This window comes from Dasypus novemcinctus, chromosome 10, assembly GCF_030445035.2.
Source record: "Dasypus novemcinctus isolate mDasNov1 chromosome 10, mDasNov1.1.hap2, whole genome shotgun sequence".
Lineage (NCBI taxonomy): Eukaryota > Metazoa > Chordata > Mammalia > Cingulata > Dasypodidae > Dasypus > Dasypus novemcinctus.
In genome coordinates, this window is record NC_080682.1 from 15,991,812 (window position 1) to 16,013,608 (window position 21,797).

At 38.0% G+C, this 21,797-nt stretch overlaps 1 pseudogene; it reads left to right on the forward strand.

Annotated features, from left to right (window-relative positions):
- Positions 1-10,869, forward strand: part of LOC101425979 (elongation factor 1-gamma-like) — a 58,530-nt pseudogene extending 47,661 nt beyond the window's left edge.
- Positions 10,870-21,797: the final 10,928 nt, after the last annotated feature.

A 21,797-nucleotide genomic window follows, 5' to 3' on the forward strand; every position in this document is an offset into this window, starting at 1 on the left:
TTTAAGCAAATCAAGCTGTCTCAGAGAACTAGAGGGGGAGAGGAAGGTTGTAATCTGACACCTACATTAGCGAAATCTATGATAAAGTGGAGGTAAATAATTGTGCAGTGAAGGGATAACACGGGGGCATAGAGATACTGTTGGGTGGGGCTTTGCAGGCTTGAGGAAGACTAGGGTTGGGAGGATGGGTCAGATGGTCCATAGAATTGGGCGGAGTGTTGGGAGGAGCAGGTGAACACAGGAGATTGTCAGGTATGTGGTTGAAACTATAATGTTGAGAAAACTTTTTAGAAAATATAATAAGGAAGGGTTAATGGTTTAAGGTGTTTGAAGGGGGGCATCTGACACAGGATACATCTGGGACAGGCTTCTCGGGAGTGAGTGCTCATCTGGTGATAGTGTGTAACATACATGCGTGGAGACCCATACAATGAGTGAGAACATGTTGTACCTGCATCCTAGGGAGGCCTGATATTCTCAAACAAAAGGGAAGGTGTCTCTTGAGAGCATGGTTGGCTCCCAATTGGGAAGGACAGACTAGTCTGTAGAGCCCTCAGCATTGTTGCAACTGTCTATGAATCTTGTCCTTCAAGCACTGAAGTTTGTTTCTCACTGCGATCCCTGAGGGAAGGGTGAGAGAGGAATAGAATAGATAGAAGAGGGAAGCAGACTTGGCCCTATGGTTAGGGCATCCATCTATCACATGGGAGGTCCACGGTTCAAACCCCAGGCCTCCTTGACCCATGTGGAGCTGGCCCACGTGCGGTGCTGATGCGTGCAAGGAGTGCTGCACCACGCAGGGGTGTCCCCCGTGTAGGGGAGCCCCATGCACAAGGAGTGCGCCCCATAAGGAGAGCCGCCCAGTGCGAAAAAAAAGTTCAGTCTGCCTAAGAATGGCGCTACCCACACAGAGAGCTGACGCAGCAAGGTGATGCAACAAAAAGAGACACAGATTCCTGTGCCTCTGACAACAACAGAAGCAGATAAAGAAGACGACGCAGCAAATAGACACAGAGAACAGACAACTGGGACAGGGGGAAGGGGAGAGAAATAAATAAATAAATAAATAAATAAATAAATAAATAAATAAATAAATAAATAAGTGGGTAAGTAAATAAATAAATAAATCTTTAGGGAAAAAAGGATAGAAGAGGGGGTAACTGGGGGACAATGGAAGTGTTCCACAAGATCATGCAATGATGGATACAGACATGTTAAATTTCACCAAAAATTCATAAAAGTGTATAGTCTAAAAAGTAAATGATAATGTAACCAAAAATTTATAAAAATGTGCAGTCTAAAATATAAACCATAATGTAAATCATAATGGAGCCATGGTTAGTAGCTATGCTTCAATATCTTTACATTAGTTGTAGCAAATGTAACCACCGCATGTAAAAAGATTATGGCTAGGGAAGGAGGAAAAGGGTTTGATGTTGGTATATGGGAGTCCCCTATATTCAATATGTGACTTTACTGTAACCTAAAACATTTTTGAAGACATAATTTTTAAAAATTTTTTTAAAAAAGATGTAGACACCGAGGAAGAAATGGAAGAGATTGCCTTTCCACTTTACATACAGGGCAACACCTATTACAGTGATGAAAGGCAAAATATTTTTTAAAAAGTCTTATGATATTTTTCATTTTTTAATATCCCAATTTAATTTTTGCTTTATTTTAGTTTTTCTAAATTATTATGTATTCCATTTCTAATCTTTAAACCTACCATTACTATTTCATTTTCCTACTAATTCAATTTGGCAGTATATTAGGATTCATTTTTGAAGAAGTTTAGATCACAGAGGGGTTCAACTCTGGCAGAGGAGGAGCACTGGTGTGGGTGTCATTGATGGGGGATGCATAGGTGGGAGGGAGTTCTCCAGGGCATGCATATAATCTATATATATATCTTTGGATGTCCATCAGGTATTGTCATAGTGGGTAAAGTTACACATGACAACTGAGAGAGTATTGAGTTCCCATCCTGGGGAGCTCTGTTACATTCCCAAATGGAACAGCAACAATCCCCCAAGAGCAAGGGCAAAGACCAGTGAAGAAGGATGGTCCAATGATGGACCCTTGATACTGATTGCTATACTTATGAGCCTGTGTACTTGAAATTTCAACTACACCTAGAGCAGCAGGGTGCCTAAGAGTTACATCCTGAGAGCCTCCATGTTGCTCAACTGTGGCCACTCACTAAGCCAAACTCAGCACATAAATGCATTACCTTCCCCCCAAGGAGGGACATGACTCCCTGGAATGAGGCTCCCTGGAGCCAAGGGATTATTACCAAGCACCAGCTGGTAATGCAACTAGAAAAAAGACCTTGAATAAAAGGGAGAAAAGGAAAAGACAAATCAGCTTATATGGCTAAGAGACTTCAAAATGAATCAGGAGGTCATCTGAGGGGTTCTGCTTACACACATCTCAGCAGGATCTAAGACAGACAAAGTAGATACAACCCAATGTAGTAGTGCTCCTGAGGGCTACGGAGTTACGCAGGTCCTACGGTCCTGGCAGATGGCTCTGGAGTTCAGTGCCTTGCCAGTGGGCCCTACTTTGGAATTTCTGCTCCTGAGTGTGATGGAGTTGAACTCAGATGTGACCTCTCTACACATGCCTCTTCTTTCACTTTTGCTGAGCCTGTAGTTGACACTGGAGTTAGTGTATGCTCAGGAGACTTGAATCCCTGGGCTGTCCATGTGCCAGCTGGGCCCTGAGCCTCAGCAGAGTTGCAACACCTACTCTCCAGTTCATTGGACTTACTCAGGTCAGCTAACAGGGAGGTGAGGATGGTCAAACACCATACCAGAGAAGCAAGAGAGTCTACAACTACAAGAAGAAGAATCACATCCATAAGCCATGTGGGATCTAAGCCCCCTCTTGATTTACATGTGGAGTGGACATTGCCATCCCAGCATCCTCAGGATGGAGGAATAAAATACAGATTAGAGGGGATTTATTGGTATTCTACTATAGAATTATTGTGACTCTAGCTAAGGAAGAAATTGTATCTTTGATGTGGAAACAGTGGCCACTGGATATGCTGAACACAGGGAATGGGAAGAAGAGGTATGATATGGGGACATTTTAGGGACTTTGAGTTGTCCTGAATGATATTGCAGGGACAGATGCAGGACATTATATATCCTGCCAAAAACCACTGAATGGAATGGGGGAGAGTGTAAACTACAATGTTACCTATAATCCACGTGGTATAGCAGTGCTCCAAAATGTACTCATCAAATACAGTAAATGTGCCACACTGATGAAAGAGGTTGTTGATGTGGGAGAGTGGGGTATATGGATATGGGAACCTCTTATATTTTTTAATGTAACATTTTGTGTGATCTATGTATCTTCAAAAAAAAAAAAAAAAGGGTAACCACACAAGCAGAAAGCTCTCTCTCCTCTCTACTTGGACTAGCCAGCAATTACACCTAGGAGCCCATAATCTTTTTATTTTCTCCCATTTTTATTCTCCTCTCTTATTTCCTTAATAAACTATTGGCCTAACTAAACTGGCATGTTCTTAAATTCTTTTATGTAACATAGCCAATAACCTAGAGGGAATCTGGCAACATATCTGAAACTTATCTAAACAAAACTTATACACATCTAAACTATGAATGGGAAGAGTTCAATATCTGGTTATAGGCAACTTGGAAACATTCATCAGCTATTTTCTATTAAAAATATTTTTTGACTGAAAACATTTGAGCCAATAAACATTAGTTTGAAATGCTATGTGAAAGACTTCTAATGAATTAAAAAAGGAAAGTTACAGGTACTTCAACAAAAGGCTTATTTTTTGATTGTTCACTATTTGCCAGGTCAGTTTTTAAATATATCTTATTTTATCTTCATTGCATTCCTGTAAGGTCAATATTACTATTATTCCATACTCACAGATGGTGCATTTAAAGTCACAAGCTTTTAGTGTACAGCAGTATTAAAACCCATGCAAAATATATGCAGGGACCCAGCTCTGAAAAGGAATCAGTTACAATTGAATACAGGTGACCACTGTCTGGCCACACTTTATACCTCACAGTGAAAGCCTTGAGAACCTTCTCTTCTAGAGACCAGCTATCTCCCCTGCTTTCAACATTCACCACAAATATTTTAGATTCTAAAAGTGACAGTGATCTCTAGAAAGAATATTCTGAGAACCTCAAACTGATTTGCTAGCAAAGGAAAACAAACAAGCATCATGAAGTCTGCCCATTAGATGCCTTTAAGGGAAGCACAGTGGTGCAAATGCATGGATTAAACTATGTATCTGAGTGGAAACTGGCAATCATTAGCCATGAAAGGTAGCCAGCAGGTCCTACAACCGAGTTCCCAACATGAACAATATAGAGAAAAGCACCACCAATATTTGACATCACCAACTCTTCAGAATTCCCCTTTTCTTACCATCATCACCATAAGTTAACACAAAAAGCGTGAGGAAACCTCCTAACATGCCAGAAATCTTCATGGCTTCAGATCTCCAGCCAAGATACACAGGAAACAGAAAGTCATGGTGAGTGGGCCTCCGCAGGTGCTTATAAACCTCTTGCCTCCTCAGCTGCATGTGATGGTACGTTATTCTAAGATATCCCTCATCACATTATTGGCTTCCTTCCCGAAGGCAGAAGTTATGATAATCATTATTCAGAAAACTAGGGTAACTTTGTGAAGAGTGGTTCTTTGTTTCTCCTCCCAAACTGTGCCTTTCTCAGATCTGTGGATGTGTTTGAAATGATAGCCAATATAATATTCGATGTGTGCCAAGACCATGGCTTCACAAGATAGTTTGAGGAGTTCCAAGTTGGTGCTATAGAAGGATTTTTCTTTAATTGCTGATATTGTATATTATAATTACACTGGGTTCTTATGAAGAAAAAAAACCCACAAAAACAAAAACTAATTCCCTTGGCATTACAGCTAACAATGGTGATCTTATAAGTCTCGAACAAGACCCACCAATCTGTCCTTCTAACAAGCTCCAGGTGATTCTCATTCAGATAAATAAGTTCACAAAACTGTGATTTAGGCTTTGAAATAATATTCCACTCCTTTCTGACTTGATTTTGCTTTTCCATTAAACATTTAAAAGTGAATATGTACATTTACAGGGTACTGAAGAAAATGTCTGAAGAATATTTTTGTGTAGTTTAACCTAAGAATATAAAACCATGAGAGAAAGGGATTATGGACTAATATTTTGACTTGTTTTACTATTTTGGCAGAAACCAATCATCGTAGAAGCTCATTTCAAAAGCAATTGTTAAATAAGTTATCTTATATATAACACATAGATTGCTCACCTTCCCAGTGCCCAAAAATTATTGGTGGATATTGTTAGGCCTCAAGGCAGGACCTTTATGGATAACCAGAGATGGCATGAAGAAAACTTCAACACAAGAGTTAGGCAAACTCACATTTATTATGTCTACAGAGGTAAGGAGCCAAGGCCAGTCTACAGTGACTCAGACCCGACTCCCTGTGCCGCAGTTTTACTCTTGCTTAAATACCCAAGTTACTACTTAGCGTTAGCTTTGATTATGCATTAGTTTTTATGCATATGGATGAACACACATAGCTGGTTATATAATTGTATGATTAGTGTGTTCAGGAAATCATACTTGCACATACATTGCATGATCAAGAAAGGGGCGGACAACTCCACCCCAGGGTGGGAATTTTACTATGTTAATTAAGCAAGTTGAAGTGAGGACATCAAGGGGCTGCTTCTGCGCAGGTCCAGTCAACTGGTTGAAGCTGGTTTTCATACTTCCTTGCTTAAACAGGATGTTCTTGACCACCAAAAGTGGAATTTGGCACAAAGAGAGGGTTGCATCTCATCACCTTCTGATTTACATACAATTCTCTTCTTTGTATCCTAGCAACAGGGAGGGAAACAAGTTACTTTCAATTATTCGATTGGTCATCCTACATCCATCAATATTACTAAAATTAACAATAGCCATCTCCAAAATTATGCTTTAATGTAGAAAAGAATAAGCATAAAGTTATATCTATCATCATCAGAAATCTCAAGGGCCAGTCTTTCTACTAAATACTTTTATTGTATTGTTTTTTAAAAGTAACAGCTTTAATAAAATAATAAAAGAAAAAAACAAAATCAACAGGTTTTTATTTTAGGGTATGTATCATTTAAATTATAATTGGAAATGAGGGTCTTGCAGTTGATTGAAATTTACATTGACAATATCAATGGATTGTAGTTGACAATACTTTTCAATTTTCTTGAAAATTTAAGACATGAACATTTTATTACTGTAAATAACTAAGAAAATATAGAAATACATAAAATAAAACTATACTTTCTATTTGACCCATAATGCTTAAATCCTTTACCTCCCTTTTAGGTAACCAGTGATAAAATTTTATTGTATTCATTGCATTTTTATTTATTTATTTACATCTATTTCAAGGCATGGAGACACATATATATATATGTATCTAGGAATTTATGACATAAATGAAATTTTTATTATTCTACATTGAGGTTTATGTAAAATGTCTTAGAGAATTTTGTTGCCTTTGCATCCACCACTTTCTTTCTAATGGTGGCAGAGTATTAAATATGAAAATCATAAAATGGTTAAGGTCTAAGACATATTTGTGTGGCCTCCTATTTTTCAATTTACAAAAATCCCCCCCCACCCCCATTTGCCCTCTTAGGATATACTGAGGCCTGACCATAGTCATTTTTCGGGTGGGGTGGGGTGGGAGTAGTGAGGATTGATATTGTTGGGTACAAGTGTCATTTTGTGAAGAACATATCTTGAGGGAGATCTTTGCAGATTGTCTTGGCAAAAGGAAATTGCTCTCTTTGAGAAAGGGGAAATAGCTTTCTTCAGTATGTGGAGTTTTGAGTGATTCAGTGGTCTAAAGATCCTCAGGCAAATGCATGGAAATACTTCCTCCAAGCTCTCTTGGTTGCATTCTTCCCAATCAGGACTTAGAGACCTGACAGACTGTGCATTCAGTCTCTTGCAGCAAGCACATATGAATCTTTCGGGGTCTGGTTAAAATGCAGAGTCTGATTAAGGAAGTCTTATATTCAGCCTGAGATTTGACATTTCTTTCTAATAAGATCCCAGGTCATACTAATGCTGGTCTGTCATTTACATTTTTTTTAGGAAAGCTGTGCAGGATTCTCAGACTATAAGAGGCTGGACACTGAAATGGAATATCTGAGAAAGCACACATTCATTTGAGAAAACAAATTTATCATCTCAGGGAAGTTAAGCTTGTCCGTCATTTGCACATATATTCACAGTACCACAAAGTATGTTTGGATGCTACAATTGGATGCTGCAATCTCACTTTAAAGATACTGACAATGATTTCACATCTATGTCAAACATAAAACTACATGCATACAATTTGCAGGGGGAGGGGAAGAGACTAATAAGTAACTACATGAAATACAATTAAGACATTCTCTCCATTCTCTGAGAAATAGACATCACTGGTGCAATGTGTAGTTACGCAAATATTTAGGACCTGGCATTGCAAAAAACTGACCTCTATTCCACCTCATCAGAAACTCAGTCATCAACCAGAGTATGGTCAAGGTCCCCAGTACTCTCTGGAATTGAAACCTCATGGAATACATTACCCAGATGATAGTCAAGAGAATACATAATAACATAGGCTAAACTCTGGGTGATTCAGTCACTGCTGTGTTCGCTAAGCAATTTGCAACATTTGTTTAAAGGTACTGAGAACAAACTCTTAGTTCAGAGCTATAAATGATTGTGTCTTGTAGAATGTGACAAAGGGATAGCTATAAACAACAAAATACGTAGATTAAATTAAACCTTTTATTCATATACCAGTTCAAACTATTTGATGTTTTTTATTCATTCCAGTAGCCATTCACAAATGATGATCTATGAAGCATATGCTAGACCATATTTTGGGAGAAATCTTCATAGAAAATTGCAGTTTGGTTTTAATGTTGGATATTATCTATTTTTGTGATGCTTCATGATATTGGAAGAATGTGTGTTCTGTTCTGTAAGTGCATTTGGTCACTTGTTTAGCTCTCTTGTCCAAATCACTGATTTTCCAAAACCTGTGTGCCTGTGTTTTTCCTATAACATTACTTAGAACTATGTATTAAATTCTTTCTCTATTGCATGGGTTTTGCCTCTCCCTTTTTGAGATTGTCAGTTGTTTCATTATGTTCCTTCAGGCCATGTTTTTAGATGCATTCTAAATCAAAACTGTTTTGTTCTCCAAGTAAATAGAACTTTTGATTATCAGGTGATACTCTTTACCCTATTAGAGCTCTTTTCAAATTTATTTTGTGACATTCATATGCACGGCCACAAATAAGGCATGTGAACAGAGCATACACCTGAATTCCATTCTCCTTGTACCCTGATTAGTAAGTATATTAATTCTCTGCAATGTACATTCTTTACTTTTGCTTTTTGCTATATTTCAAATTGATTTTATATTCTGTATGTTTCAAGCATCATCCTTTAGTCTAACAGGCCTCCTGTTCTGTGACCTCTGGGAGAGATTGACTAGTAAGTACTACATCAAGGATTTCCCCGCCAATACTTTTCTTGTAGAAAAATTTATTGTTCTAATTTTATTTTCTTTTAAAGCTGTTTTTGCAGGATTTCTCTTTATCCTTGGCTGTCTACATTTTCAGCTAAAAATTCTAACAAAGAACTACTTCTGTTGAAAGAATTGAGACATAAGGGACTCAACATTACATGTCTGGGACAGTCACTGACATGTGAAATTGCACCTGCCAAAAGAGCCTAAACAATTATCCTTGCATATGGTATACATAGGTGATACATTCTTTTAACCCCCGGAGAAGAATGAAATGTATTTCCTTAGAAATTGAAGTGAGAATCACATTCTTATTTCAGGGATAGAGATATCCCTTGTACCAGTAAAGTGCCCAGTGTTTTATTAAAAGGGAAAGAAAGAAAGCAAAGTAGAAAATAAACAGGGAAATTGAGCCAGGAAAATAAAGCAGAATAGTGTGGAATAACCTTTCTTTAGTCCACTAATCAAGAAGAAACAGCACTAGAGATATACTTAAGTGCCTTCTCTGACATTCCCTCAGTTTCTCATAGGCTAATTCAATCCTCGCCCCATTCACAAGGGAAGTCACTCTGCATGCTTCTCTGACTTCCTTGTGGTTCCTTGGAATCATCCTGGCCGCATATCTCTGGCATCACGGAAAGTCTGATGCAAGTGTGCTCTTCCTCTGACTGGCTGGTGAAGCGCAAGGAAAGGCAGAGATTCCAGTAAAACCTCATTTTTCCATGGAGGTTAACCTGTTTTCAGTAGATTTACAAGGAATTAGAGGATATTCTATTTACAACTCCCTTGTTAGTTTGTCAGGTGGTTCAGAATTGAGAAAGCAGTATAAGTGAGTCGGTTCTACAGAACCTCTAGAAATGTGATTTTTACCATTTTTTTTGAACTGCTGCCATGTACTTCACTAATTAAAAGCAAAGATATATGGACAAGAGAGCAGCCAAGATTCACTTTTGGTTTAAAGTTAGCAGAAATTCAGTGACATTAAGAGGAAACATTTTTCCCCACTAATATCTGCTTCCTACGAGAAAGATGGATGAACCTAAATTCTCAGACTTGAAATGTAGTTGTATAGATGGGAAGCTATTACACAGAAAATGCTCAGATAATTCACTGTGGCTTAACCAATATATTGAGGGTGGGTTTCAATTTAAACCACAGAACCTATTGCAATATCATACTGATCTAAGTATCATTAATACATTATCCATACACAATTGTTATTAGCTAAATATTACAGATTTTATCTAATAGTATCTCAAATTTTTATTTAAGGGGATCAAAAAAATCCTTGTAAAAAAATTTACAGGTTGCAGAGAAAGCAAAGGAAGAGGTGAGGCAAGTTCTGGGGCTGCTAGATGTTCACTTGAAGATGAGAACTTTCCTGGAGGCTGAATGTGTGACACTGGCTGATGTTGCAGTTGTCTACACCCTGTACTGGCTTTACAAACAGTCCCTTGAAGCTTCTTTTCTCCAGGCCTTCCCCAGTACCAAGTGCTTGGTCCTCTACTGCATTAACCAGCCCTAGTTCTGGGTTGTATTGGGGAAGGTGAAAGTCTTGGAGAAGATGGCCCAGATTGATGCTAAGAAGTTTGCAGAGAGCCAGCCTTAAAAGGATAGACCACAGGAAGACAAAGGTCCACAGGAAAAGAAGCAGAAGCCCCAGGCGGAGCAGAAAGAGGAGACAAGGTGCCTGCCCTACTCCTGAGGAGAAGATGGATGAATGTGAGCAGGCATTGGCTGCTGAGCCAAAGGCCAAAGACCCTTTGCTTACCTGTCCAAGTATACCCTTGTGTTGCATGAATTTAAGCACAAGTATTCCAATAAGAACACATTTTCTGTGGTGCTGCCATCTTTCTGAGAACACTTTAATAAGGATGGCTGGTCCCTGTGGTTTTCTGAGTACCGCTTCAGGGAAGTTGCATGAACTGCAACCTCATCATGAGCTGCAACCTCATCACTGGAATATTCCAGTGATTGGACAAGCTGAGGAAGAATGCCTTTGCCAGGGTCATCCTCTTTAGAACTGTCAACAGCAGCCCCGTTTCTGGAGTGAGGGTCTTCCAAGGCCAAGAGCTTTCCTTTCCACTGAGACCAGATTGGCAGAAGGTTTATGAGTCATACACATGGTAGAAGGTGGGTCCTGGCAGTGAGGAGACCCAGACACTGGTTCGAGAGTACTTTTTCTGGGAGGGAGCCTTCCAGCATGTGGGCAAAGCCTTTACATTAAAGGAAACTGAACATTGGGGAAAAAAATCAATAGCACAATTTTAATAAGTTTTTTTACCCTTAAAAAGACTAAATCACTTGTTGAATAAGAGAGGATAAATGAACTCAAAATAATTAAGAGTCAGTCCAGATATTCCTTTTTTTCCCCCCAGAAATAGTTCATAATGATGGGGTTGCTGGTTATTCACAAAAGCCTATTGTCTACCTTTGACCTGAAACCATAGTCAGTACAGGTTACAAGCACTGATGAAAGAGAGGGGAAATGTAAGATACCACGTCTGTCCTTTTAACAATAGCTCAAGACTTTCAACCTTTTAGTCTACCCAAATGCCCTGCTCTAGCATGAAAATGCTTTGATTCTATTTCTAGATTGTCCACTGTCAGATCTTGTGTTAATTGCTTAGTATCTGTGTGGCTCAATTTGCTCTTCTGTATGTGGGAAAAATCATAGGCCCTGCTTACCAGGAATATTTTGAGTATTAGATTAGATTAGTCCATAATGGCCTTATATTAGCTCATGGAACCAAGGAAATGCTGAACAATCTCTTGGTATTATTAAGAGAATAATTTATCTAACAATGGAAGATTCTTTAGAGTTAATTTGTTCTCTAATGTGAGCACACACTCCCCAGAGAAGAGTCAGCTCTAATTCTATTCATGAACATCTATTATATCAGAAACTATATTACTTTTAGAACATTTTAGCATTAAATACAATAAATTTTATGCTGCCTACATGAACACAAATATATTGTCTTTCTATTTTCAGGCTTATTTTATTGTAGTATAATCCTGTTAAATATATATTTATTTTGCACAGTCTACAATTTTCCAATGCTACACTGATTTATATACTGTCGCTTAGATTATCTTCTGATATTTGATAAGTAAAGTCACATCTGCACTTAGCATTCTACTTCAGATCAATTTCCCACTTCCTACTTAGTGACATGGTAGCATTATCAGAAAGGATATATGACAATTTAAAAGTAAGACAGATGTTGGACTTAGCTATGATTCCTTGCTCCTTCACAAGATTCATCCTGTGTTAATAAAGGAAACAATCTCAGGCATATTAAAATTCAGATGAAGATATCCTTTTATGTATAGCAATGGAAGAGATAAAAATTAGAAATAAGCTTGGCCACAAGAACACCTTAATATATAAGATTATCAAATTTTACAAGCTAACTTAATTCATTGTCCAACAAGATTTTTTAAAAAGTAACATGGCCATAATACTTTATAACAAAGATAAATTATGATTAAAAATAATGAACTTCATTTAATAATAGTGTGGGTTAGGGGAAAAGCACACCAAATATAAGATAAGAACTATGATTATTAGTAAGATTTTGACAGTGTTCTTTCATAGTTTGTAACAAACGTCTCATGACAATGCAAGGTGTTGGTGGAGGGTTGATATATGGGACCCCTGGATGATGTTATGCATGTATGCTTTGTAAGTTCACAACTTTTACTATACACTTGTTTATGTATGTTCATATATAAATGACATAAAGATAATAATAATGGGATTGGTTAGGGAAAAAATACTTTGTTTAGTAGTGATATTTTGACAATGCTCTTTAATCACTAGTTAAAAAGGTTTAAAAACAATGCAAGTTATTGGTGGTAGGGTGAGATGCTATATATGTTTGTTTTGTAAGTTTACAACTATTATACATTTATTATTTATATGTTTATATATGAGTGATATATTTCGATAAATTAAGAAAAAAAAGATTCTTCAAAACTCACTAACAGCTCTAACCAGAAGCTGATATTCAAGGAAATATCCCTTTCTCTCTCCAATTAGATAATTTTCAGAATTCCCATACATTTACTTTATCTCCTCCTGCTGTTCAATAGGACTTTTGAAAAGTGCTTACCTCTCTCTATCTCAAATACCAAGGTTTCTCTAAGATAACTATGTACTAGTTTTCCTTTCTTGAAACAGAGAGCATATACTGTCTAAATCAGTAATACTGTGAGCTCTAAGACAACAATATTAGCATGATCTGGGAACTTCTTAGCAATGCCAATTCTGAGAAGTGTCCTGACCTATCTAATCACTCTGGAATTTGGAATTGACACCCAGCCATTTGTTTTAACAAGCACTGTGCTACCCACCACCTCCCAGGATCCTTGTGCAAGGAAATGTTTGACCACCATACCTCTTGATGTTTTTTTTTAAATACTCTTATATGTTTCACTAATAGATATACATTTAGACATTATCTACCTACTGTCTATCTTGGGTCTCTGTGCTAATTCACTCTATCAAGTGGTATTTTTTTTGTCTTCTCTGCAGATGAAAGGAAGAGGCAGTGTGTAGCCTCTGTTAAGAAAATTATGAATCAAGCATTTAAACAAGTGCATAAAGTGCATTTTGTTAGTAACTTTAGAGATGTTGTTATTGTGTGTTCTTAGTGGTCACAAGCTTGTCCAAACTTCTCCAAGTCCTTGATTTCCCATCCAATCCAAAACCTTTATGTGGTGGTAAAGCAGGCTAGTAAGATAGGGAATTAATACATGGATCTGGAACCTGGTAAGAGGTCCATGTGGACATCAATAACCCCCAAGATGGCTGCTGGAAGACCCTCCCCATGATTCTGCCACTCAGAGGAAGACTTCCTCCAAAAGCCAGGAGAAGCACTGAATATTCCCCAAGAACTTCATCATTGGGTCCTCCTGGGAGATTGATGGGAGAAATAAGCATTCAAAACAATAAACCTCTTGAACTCCTCCCCTGCCATTAGCAACTCGGGGTGGGATAATTGACAGTTCAAAAGGCAGGCTCCAGGCCTTAGCTCTCTCTCCTGTGCTCTCCCCTCTGGACCTGGACTCCAGCTTCCTTCTCCCCCAGTTGAATCACCATGCAAGTAAAACCTGGGCATTTATAACCTATAATGGGAAATTTTAGTTTGTAAATCAGTCCTCTTTATCACTTTTCAGCCCCTACCTCTCTACCTGGGACCCCTGCTGTTACTTTCTCCCATTTCTCTTCCCTCCTTACCTGAATAAATTACCGGTCTAACTCACCCAACATGCTCTTGAAATTCATTTCTGCAGCATAGCCAAGAACCTAAATAAAATCCAGTAACAGTGGGATAAGGAAGAAATCAGAGGATAAGATATGGATGTATCAAACATGCTTTAATGAAAAAGAACACCATTCCAAATGGTCTGTAACACCTAAAATTCCAATAAAATTTTTGTTTATTCAACAAATACTGAAAACCTATTATGTGTCAGAACTACTCTATACACTAGGAATATGGAGACCAGGAGACTTGCTCATTGAGTTTATATTCTAGGGTGGGTGACAAATTAAAAATGTTAGATGGTAACAAATAAGAAAAAACACAAAAGGTAAGAAATTATTGAGAACGTTTGAATTTTAAATACAGTGCTCTTAGAAGGCCTCAATAAAAAGGATACATTAACACAAAGTTCTGTAGAAAGTGAGCGGAGTAGGTTATGAAATTATCTAGAGAAAGAGCATACCAGACAATGAGGAACACATAAGAAGGCTATGGACATTTAACTGGAGATGCCTGGGCTGGGAAGACTCCAGTGTGGCTACAGAAGAGGAAGCCAGTAGGACAAGAACAGGATAGGAGATCAGAGAATTAAAAAAAACAAACCATATGCAGCACTGGAGGCTATCAACAAGCACTTGGCTCTGCGTGAGAGGGGAAGCCATTGAAAGGTTTTGACCAGAGGAATTGCTCAGTTAGCAAGATCACACTGCCTACTGTGTGAAAAGATTCAAGTAGGCAGGAGCATGTGCAGGAAACAAGTTAACAGTCTAGTGCCAATAGTCTAAGCCAGAGGTAACGGTGATTTGGAGTAGGGTGGTAAATTCAGATTGGTGAGAAATGGTCCGATTCTTGGTATATTCTGAAGGAAAAGGCAAAGGGTCTGCTAGTTAATTGATTATGCAGAGTAAGAAAAATAGGTAGTCAAGGTGGTATCGTGTTTTCAACTTTAGCAAATTCTAAGATATAGTTGCCATTGATTGAGATTGGAAATGAGGAGGGAAAACCAAAAGTGGACGTTAATCACTGGAGTTTGTGGGAAATATTAGCCTGAGATGCTATTAAACAGTCAAACACAGTTATTAAGCAGACAGTTTGATCTGGAGTTAAGAGTGGATGTCCAGGCTGGATATGAAAAGGGGATCATGAGCATAAAAAAGGTATGTAAAGTCATGGCACTAGATATAACCAAGACTTGAAAAAGAAATACATGGAGTAAGAAAGAGATCCTAAGACTGAGGCATACATGACCAGGAAAAGGCAAATAAGGAGACACTGGAAAGGATAATATAAGAAATAGTTGGTGAAATAGTACAAAGAAAGGAAAATGGCATGAACTAGGAGTCAAGTCAAGCAAATTTTTAATGGAGGAGAGAGGGATTTTCTATGCCATGGACTATGCCCAGATCATAATGCTGATAATGAAGGGACCATAGAGTTTTGTTACCTGAAAATCACTGAAGTCCTAGAAAAGTACATTTTGATAGAGTGCATTTGGTGAAAGACTGATTAAAAGGGATTCAAAAGAAAAGAAAGTTTGGAGAAAGTCAGTACAAATAATGATCAATAGAAGAGAAGTGAGGCAATAACTGGAAGAGAAGGAGGAAGAAAGCACCACAGCCGTTTCAGAAGATTTCCACACAATGACTTAGAAGTGAGTCCCACAAGAACATGAAATGCTTAGCTTTCAGTAGGACTTAGTTAAGGTGACTGAAAGTTTGGGCGAGTCAAGTACTGCATATTTGTTACAATGAAGTTATAGGAAAAATCTCCCATGGGTCCCTAGAAATTATTAAAATTTCAAAATGTCACATAGAAAAGAGCCTCATAAGTGAATACACCTTTGAAATGTATCCAGGCATAAGAGATACTCATTTGAACTAGGAATGAAAGAGTTTCAATACCTGGTTATAGCCACTTGGAAAATTTCATCAGCTCTTTTCATTTTTTAAAAATTTTAACTCAATATTTCAGCCAAGAAATATTAGTTAAAAATGTTATGTGAAAATAAAACTTTTAATAAGGAAAATAATATTGCAGGTGCTTAAACAAGGAGGTTTATTTTTGGATTGCTTATTTACAGGTTTTTTTTAACATGTCATTTAATCTTCATTCTGTCCTTATGAGGTCAATTTTATTCCACATTTACAGATAAATAAATTTAAGGTTATTTATTTGCTAAGTGGCAGAACAGGTGTAAAATCCACACAAAATCTGTACAGAGGCACAACTCTGAAAAGAAATCAGTTGCAATTGAAGACAGCTGACTACCATCTGACCACATTTCATACTGCACAGCCTGGGCCATGTACACCTAAGTAACCTCTTCTAGCCACCTTGCCACCTCTCCTCTTTTCAACAGTCACTGCGATTGTTTCAGATTCTAAGAGTGAATCTAGACAACCTTCAGAAAGAATATTCTGAGTTCAAATTGTTCTGCAAGCAAATAAAAAAAGTGTCACATCTGGAAAAAGACCTTGATCAAAAGGGGAAAATATTAAATACAAATGAGTTTTTATGGTTAAGGGATTTCAAAGCGGGTCAAGAGGTCATTCCAGAGGTTACATTTATATATGTCTCAGTAGGATGTCATTGGCTGCCACAGTAAACATTGCCTCAAGCACAGGAACACCTGAGAGCTTTGGAGACATCTGGACACTATAGGCAGGGCAGACAATCCCTCGAATTCGACACCCTGTCAGTGGGCCTTACCTTGAAATATAGTATAACCTATCCTCAAACATATCAGAGTTAGACTCATTTATAGTTTTCCTACACATGATTCTTATGCACCTTTTATCTGAGCCTATAATTAGCACTATACCCATTAAATATGTGTCCCAGAGACTTAAATCTTCCAGCTGTTCATCTGCTAGTTGAGCCCTGAATCTCAGCAGAGTTGAGCCAATGCCTACTGTCCTGGACTGACCCAGGACAACTAACAAAAGGGTGATGGACAACATCCACCTCAAAAAACAGAGTACAACTGCAAGCAAGACAGTTCCATCCACCTGCCCCATGGGATCTAAGCCCTGTCTCAATCAGAAGCAAAGTGGGCATCACCATCCTAAAATCCTAATGATTGAGAAATGAACAAATGTAAGAGGGGAATGCAACTATGGACTAAAATACTTATTTTTATTCTGGTGATGGAAGAACTTGTAACATTGATATAAAGGTAGTGATCCACCAGAGGTTCTGAGAGGAGGGAGAGAGAAGAATACGTGTAACGGGGACATTTTGGGGACATTGGAATTGTTCTGTGATGGATTCAGGCCACTGTACATTTTGCCAAAACCTATAAAATTGGGCAGTACAAAGAGTAAACCATAATATAAACTATAGAGCATGGTTAGTAACAATGCTTTAATATATGCACATCAATTGTAACAAATGTACCACACTAATGAAAGATATGTGAAAAGTATGCGGGGAAGGAGGAGGTGAACAAAAAGGGAATCCCCTATATTTCAATGTAGCATTTATGTAATGAAAGCCTTCTTTTAAAATAAATAAATAAATAAATAAAAACCCAGCATCATAAAGACAGCCTATTAGATGGGCCCAAGGGAAGCACAGGCATGACAACGCATGGATGAAACTATGTATCTGAATGGAAACCGTACTCATTATCTTTTATTTTTTTAATTTTTTATCCTCCCCTTGCAACTTTTTTGCATGTTGTCTGCTCTTAGTGTCTATTTTGCTGTACTTTCCTCTGTGTCTGTATTTATTTATTTTCCCCTTCCCCCTTGTGGCTTGCTTGCTATCTGCTCTCTGTGTTCATTCACTGCTGGCTCCTCTTGTGTTCTTGCTTGTCTCCCTTCTTTTTTTTTTGCATCACCTTTGCTGAGTCAGCTCTCCGCAGCATCTGCGGGCTGAGTGGCACACCACAACATGGAGGAGAGCCTGCCTTCACAAGGAGGCCCGGGGATGCAAACTGAGGACCTCCCATATGGTAGACAGGACCTCATCTGATTGAGCCACAACCATTAGCTCTTAGCAGATGGTCACTGGGTTATAAAAACAAGCCCCCTCAGTCAACAGTAACTAAGAAAGCACTACCAATCCTTGAGATTCCCACCCTCCAGAATTTCCCTTTTCTTACCATCCTCAAGGCAAAAAAGTATGAGGAGCCCTCCTAACACACCAGAGCTTCATTGATTCAGATCTTGTTCCAAGATATCACCGGAAACAGGAGTCAATGGAATTGGACCTCCTCAGGTGTTTATAAACTTTTCCTTCCCCAAGTGTTTATGAACCTATTGTCTCCTCAGGTGTTTCTCTCCCCAGGTAGATATGAGCCCTTCCTTCCTCAGGTGCAAGTGATGATCTATCATTCTGGAAGGACTAAGGACCCTCAACACATGATTCGTTTTTCTTCCCAGTCTAAAATTATTATAATCTTTATGATTGAAAAAACTAGAGGAAAAATAGGCAAAGTTTTTCTAAACAGCACAACCCCAAAATATGTCTTTATCAAGCCTACGGGATGTGTCTAAATGGTATCTTATGTAATATTTGATATGTGTCTAATAAACCACCAAGACCAAAACTTCTCAAGATGGTCTTATGAACTCCAAGGGGGTGATACAAAAGAATTATACAAGATTTGATCAATGATGTTGTGTATCAATATCACCTCTGGGTTCTTGTGACAAGAGCCTTTTTTTTTTTTTTTGACACCACATCCAAAGATTCAGATCCAGGAAGCCTGAGTCAATACCCATTAATTTGTCCTTCTAACAAGCTCCATGCAATTCTCATTCAAGTAAATAAATTCACTAAACTGTGGTCTAAGCTTGCAAAGAGCAATGCTTTCTGGTTTAATTTTGATTTTACAAAAGAGATTTTATCATGAGTTGTTAAATCTCTGAAAGTCTGGAAATTTCTCCACTAATAATTTTGTCCCATTAAACCTAGGAATGTAAAACTGAGAGCGAATAGGGATTACTTGTTTGGCTCAAAAATTTGACAGAAGTCAATCTTATAGAAGCTCAATCTGAAAAGGAAAATTTTAATAAACTGCCTTTAGAAATGATATTTTACATTATTCAGTCTCCTAGTGCCAGAAAATTGTTTCCAAATATTTTCAAAGCCCTGTAGGGTTTCCAGGATTATGCATTGAAATAGCAAGTAACAAGCAAAAACCTGTGTCTGTTGTCATCAGAAATCTCAAGGCAAAATTCTTGCTCCTAAATATTTTTATTGTATTATATATTTCTTGAAAATAACAGGATTTTAGTTTAGGGTGCCAGTTATTTAAAATGAAATAAAAAATGAAGACCTTAAAGTAGATTTAAATTTACATAATATCAATGATTTTAGTTGACAATACTTTTCAGTTTTCTTTATTATTCAAGAGGCTAGCATTGTTATTGTGTATGATTAAGACAGTATGAAAGTATATAAAATAAAACTAAACTTTCTACTTCTCCAAAAATGTTTATATCTTTTACCCCCCACCCCCGTTCAGTTAATCACTGATACTATTTTATGGTAGAACTACCTGGTAAATTTCTTTTTATTTATGTCAATTCATAAATGCTTACATCTCTAGGTATTTATGACACAAATGGGATTTATATGGGTCTACAATGAGGTTTGTTTATGTTAAATTTCTTGGAGACATTTTCATGTCTGTTCACTTGCTTTGAAGTGATGGCATAGTATTGCATAATACAAAGATCATAAAATACTTAAGGCCTATTGGGCATTTATATTTTCTCCTCTTTCAATTTATAAGCAATTCCCCATAGGGCCTCTGTTTCCCCATTTCGGCTCTGCAGAGGCCTGAACCTTCTTATTCACCTGAGAGCACTGAGGGATAGTTGGGGGAGATCTTCAAAGGGACAAATATCATCTCATGAAGAACCTGCCTCCAATCAGAGCTTTGTAGGCTCTCTAGGCAAAGAGAAATGACTCTCCTCTAGAAGGAGTTAGTGGGCAGCTTCTGCTTTGCAGAGGATTTAAGTGACTCAGTGGGTTTAAGATTCTCAGGCTCATCAGCCTGAATCACTTCTTCCATGCTCTCCTGGTGGCATTCTTTATAACTCTCAGGACCTTGACACTGTGCATCCAGTCTCTCGTAGCTCTGTACCTCTTAACAATTATAATGCAATTCATCCTTCTTATAATTACATCTTGAGTCAGATACTCAGTACAATCAGCCCTGGAGTTGTGATTAGAATTTCTTAAAAGCTGCCAAAGAGACATCCAGTATTCCTGAACTGATGTCCAAGAAGGCTTGATTGGCCTGGAGGCTGGTTGTCAGCTAGGAGTTTTGCTAGGCTGTGGCCCACAGCGCTTACATTTCATGTTAAATTTCACAGCGCTTGGCATTCTCACAGCTTTTTTCATGTCACATGTCCTAGGGAAAATTTAATGATATTTTTAATTAGGAAATAGGAAAATTTATTTGAAGTAGAGGATATTTTGTTAATATCTGCTCACTTTCCTAGGTAAAAGTAGAAAAGTTACAGAGACATCCCATGGAAATTGTCTATGTGAGTGGGATAGATGATGTGGAATCTGTTTTGGGCTGTTTTTCTAATTCTCTTTTCTCAGCTTTTCCACATAGGGATTGAAAATGTATTGTTGAATTGAAGATACTGAAATCATTCCCACCACCATTAGGGAAGGGGTGAGAGGACACACTGGCATGTCTGAAATCCTTTTATTTTATGAGGGAAGAAAAATTTAGCTTCATCATTTTAGTCAAGATAAATATGGGGACCAACCATTGCCTTCAATTTCCTTTTATAACCTAAACTATACTTTAATGTGCATATGAATCATGTGAGGTCTTGTTAAAATATAGAGTCTGTTAGTAGGTCTTGGATATGACCCAAGATTTGACATTTCCTTCTAACAAGCTCTCAGGTCATGCTGATACTGGTCCATAGATCACACTCTGATATAGAATGTTGTGGAGCTTTTAATACCATGATGATGGCAAGGCTGAAAGAGAAAACCTGGAAAAGCACACATTCATTTGAGAAAACAAGCCTATTAGCCTAGGTAAACTAAGTAATGTTAAGTCACTACTCCCACCACTTTATAGTACCTAATAATAAATCTACATAAACAAAACCACATGTATATAATTTTTTTAATTGGCCAATGACAAAATAATGACATATATCATGTAGGCATTTTCTCCATTGACTCAGTATTAAAAGACATGTTAAGTATAAATTGTTTGTTCATTGTGAGGGTAAATCATAATGGGTCCACTATTCAATCATAGCAGTCACTCAGTCATCACTAGTGTCAGGTCAATATCCTATTACCAACTGGAATTGAATGTTGTGGGATAATTACAGAACTGAAGAGATAGTATAAGTAATAATGTACACTGGCTCAGGTTAAGTCACTCAGTCACCACTACCTTCTCTACTTATACATATTGCTATATAGGCTAAAAGGAACTAAGAACAAAATTTACTTGAGAGCTATAGAAGATGATGAAGGCATAGTTGTAAAATATCAACACAACAAATTATTTGATAGAAGCCATTTATTCTTAAACAGATTTGATGTTTTGTATTCTTTCTAGTATCCAATCAAAATTTGAGTGCCTATGAAGCATAATAAGAAAAATCTTCCAAAATAGACTGACAATGATTTTAGAGCAGAAATTGAGTAATTACCTCTTGACAAATTCAAAACTCTACTACAATCTTTGGTAGGTAGATAAACATGAACCAACAATCTGGCATGCGGCGGTTTGCTCGGTCGGTAGAGGTGGGGTCTGGCTGCGGATGAGGGGTCGGTCCAGCTCAGGACGAGGGGTCGGTCCCGCTTGGGACGAGGGATCGGTCCGGCAGAAGACAAGGGGTCAGTCTCACAGGGGTTGCGCGGTTCGGCTGACAGGGTCGCCCGGCGAAGCCGGCGATGAAGGGGTCGCCCGGAGAAGCAGGCGACGAA